Raw genomic sequence first — 3656 nt, forward strand, 5'->3', positions numbered from 1 at the left:
ATCCCGTTTGGGCATTTGCACCCTGACATCACAGTGACTACAGATGCATCATTGCAAGGCTGGGGGGCCCATTGTGGGTCTTTGTTTGTTCAGGATGTATGGTCAGAGAGAGAAAGAAGGCTACACATTAATTCATTAGAATTAAGAGCGATACATTTTGCACTTGTGTCCTTTGCAGCGCTTCTCCGGAATCGTCATGTTTTGGTGCAGACGGACAACACAACTGCAATGTATTACATAAACCTACAAGGTGGTACTGCATCAATGACTCTCTGCAAGGAGGCCACACTCATCTGGCAATGGGCGATTCTGAATGGTGTAACAATTCAGGCTATACACATAGCAGGATCCAACAATGTTCGGGTGGATGTGCTCAGCAGGGTACTGATGTTGGACCATGAATGAGCATTAAACGAAGAATACATTGATTTGATTTTTTGGATCTGGGGTTCACCAGACAGAGTTGTCTTTGCTACATCAAAAAATGCCAAGGCTCAAGTGTTTTGTTCAAGAGCAGGGAGCGACCCCCTGTCCATTGGGGATGCTTTCCAGTTTGTGTGGACCCACAAGCTACATTATATATTCCCCCCATTCCCATTAGTGGCAAGGGTTTTGTGCAAAATAGAGAAAGACAATACCAATTGCATTCTGGTGGCACTGTTTTGGCCGAGGCAGGTATGGTTTCCAAAACTGTTAGAGCTGTCCAGACGGACATATGTGCACTTACCTCCTCGGCCGGATCTCCTGGTGAACGGGAATCTGTTTCATCATGAGCCCAGGAAGTTGCACCTGACTGTTTGGTAGATACAACCTCGCCTATAGATTTTTCCATGCAGGTGCAAGAGGTCTTATTAAATGCAAGGAAACCTTCCACGAGGTGATCTTATGATGCTAAGTGGCTTAGATTTAAAACATGGGCAGTGACAAACAGTGTAGTGCCTTCTAAGTGCCAATTGAGTTTAGTCTTTGATTATCTGTGTGAGTTGAAAAATCAAGGGCTAATGGTTACATCCTTGAAGGTGCATCTAGCTGCTATTTCTGCATTTCACGAGCAGGTTGAGGGCCATACTGTATTTTCCCATTTCAAATCCTGCCAGTTTTTGAAAGGAATGTTTAACCTATACCCACCTGTAGCACCGCCGATACCTCAGTGGTCTTTAGTATTAGCAAGATTGATGCTACCACCGTTTGAACCACTAGCAACATGCTCTTTAGATTTGCTGTCATATATGGTTGCTTTTTTGGTGGCTGTAACTTCAGCCAGGAGAGTGAGTGAGTTAGCAGCCCTTCAGGCTGACCCTCCCTTCTTGAAATTTCATGCTAACAAGGTGGTTTTACAACCATGCCTTCAATTTCTACCAAAAGTAGTAACTGCTTTTCATCTTGCACAGGATATTACATTACCCATGTTTTTTCCTAACACAGAGACTAAGGGAGGAAAAGTTCTTCACACTTCAGATCTTAGAAGGGCTTTAGCCTTTTATTTAGATAGGACAAAGGGCTTCCATAATAGTCTGCATCAGTTTATTTGTTTTGGGGACAAAGACAAGGGCAAAAAAGCATCTCTGCAGACAGTGTCCCAATGGATTGTTTCGGCCATTGTTAAGGTGTATGCAATGGCTGGAATAAAATGTCCATTGCTTCTTAAGGCTCGTTCTACAAGGTCTCAGGAAGCGTCATCTGCCTTGCTCAGGGGTGTTCCAATTGTTAACATTTGCAAAGCAGCAACGTGGTCTTCTGCTGACACATTCGTGAAGCATTATGCTATGGATATCAATGCGAATCAGGATATTGCAGTAGCCAGAGCTGTTCTTCAATCCTTATTTTCCTTTAAAAAAAAAAAGCACTAAATTAATTAATGCAATTGGAGATTTTATGCAAAATGGTTTATGGCACTGCAATGGTTCATGAGATAAGCTATGTTGTATTCAACGGTATTGACTATTCGTTTGGGGAGGATACCCTGTTGGGGAGTTAGTTGTGGAGCCTCTTGCTCTCATTGCTCACTTTCTGTTACGTGTTTGCATGAGAACTTGTTTACCTTAGACATTAATTGCTGTCATATTTGAAGTTATGTTTTATAAAGTTGAATTGGAGTTTCACCCTGCCTCCTCAGCATCTTTAGCTTGGTACTCTCCCATGTGCGGAGGCACAGAAGAACGATGATGAAAACAGGGTTGTACATACCTATAACTATTGTTCATTGAATTCTTCTGTGCTGACACACATCCCCTCCTACCCTGCTGTGAACTCCAATATTAGCTCTCATGATGGGTTGCGGTGGCATAGGAGAACTGAGGGAAGGGGCCATTGCTTGCCATTAGTGCATGTAACCGTTTGGGCAGGAAACGGTTGCTACAAGCTCGTGAGCAACAGCCTCTTTGGAGCTCAAGAAAGCAGTTAAGAATGTTCTGGTGGCTGGCCTGCACCTGTGTGTCAGCATAGAAGAACTCGGTGAACAATAGTTACAGGTATGTACAACCCTGTTTTAACACGGTTGTCTTTCGTTGGCTCAAAAGTGAAGAGGGCTTTATTCTATCTGTCTGAAATACGGCAGTGTGGGTGTCCTCAGGAAATACTACAATCACTCCAAGTTTTATCCAATTTGGATGGGAAACCATGAAGGTACAGACCTGAGAAAAGGGAAGGGGTATCTTCCACTGAAACCAGTTATGAAAGTGAATCAGTAACGAAAGAAACAAAACTATACAATTAAAAAACCCTCAATCCTGAAAATGCCCCTTCTGGAATTAATAATAAAAATGGGGGGGGGAAAGCAAACCTGAATGCCCAAGTTTAATGGACATGTCTTTATTCTATACCAGTTACTGGAACCAGAATCACCAGTTCTGCAGTTGATAAATGTCAAGGAGGCAACCACTGAACTTTCCACCCTGTTTGCAGTGTCCAGAACCCCTGGTTCCTCAGGATTTCACATGGATCGGGCTCTCACCTGTCACATGCTGTAGGCAAAGATGAAGGCCATGTTGTAGCGGACCTGGCACAGGAAGGACATCGACTGCTGATGATCGGCTTCTGTCTCTCCGCAGAAAACAGCAATGAAATCACCGCTGGGGCTGACTCCTGCCACACAAAACAGAAAGCTCCATGGGAACCCTGACCCAGGGAAGGAAAACAGGGAGGAGCTGAAGAACTGACTCCAGAAAGCCAAGGAAGTAGCTCCTGGCTTTGCTATTTATTTGCTGTGATTATTCCTTGTTAGCTCGACATCTGCTTATTTATGTAATAAAACATTTTAATAAATCAAATCAATAAACTAATACTGTTACAACCCCTCTCTTTCTCTCAGTTAGATTTTGCCTTTATCTCTTTTCTTCTTTTACACCCTCTTGGTAGATTGCTCCCACTAGGAATTATATTCCAAAATAACTTAAATTTCCCCTTTTATTACATGCCCAAACATCAGGCTCCTTCGTGGGACTATATGGCCCTGAGGATAGGAATGGGATATGGGAATAACAAATACTCTGGGTTGGGGGAAAAAACAAAATAATTTTTTTATTTATACAATAAGTGTATTGGTCTCATATTATTTCTTTTTTAAAAAATAGATTTTTATTGAATGGGTTAACATACAACACAATATACGATACATAGTCATTTACCCTTATATTTAAAGTATATGCCCCCCCATC

At 42.4% G+C, this 3656-nt stretch overlaps 1 long non-coding RNA gene across 1 annotated transcript; it reads right to left on the reverse strand.

Annotated features, from left to right (window-relative positions):
• Positions 1–1510: 1510 nt before the first annotated feature.
• LOC129342452 (uncharacterized) lies at positions 1511–3076 on the reverse strand. Its single transcript, XR_008598218.1, has 2 exons — positions 2954–3076; positions 1511–1828 (listed from the first exon to the last, which is right to left on the reverse strand). It is a non-coding gene; the product is annotated as an uncharacterized LOC129342452 (long non-coding RNA).
• Between the last annotated feature and the right edge of the window lie 580 nt (positions 3077–3656).

This window comes from Eublepharis macularius, chromosome 14 (genome assembly GCF_028583425.1).
Source record: "Eublepharis macularius isolate TG4126 chromosome 14, MPM_Emac_v1.0, whole genome shotgun sequence".
Lineage (NCBI taxonomy): Eukaryota > Metazoa > Chordata > Lepidosauria > Squamata > Eublepharidae > Eublepharis > Eublepharis macularius.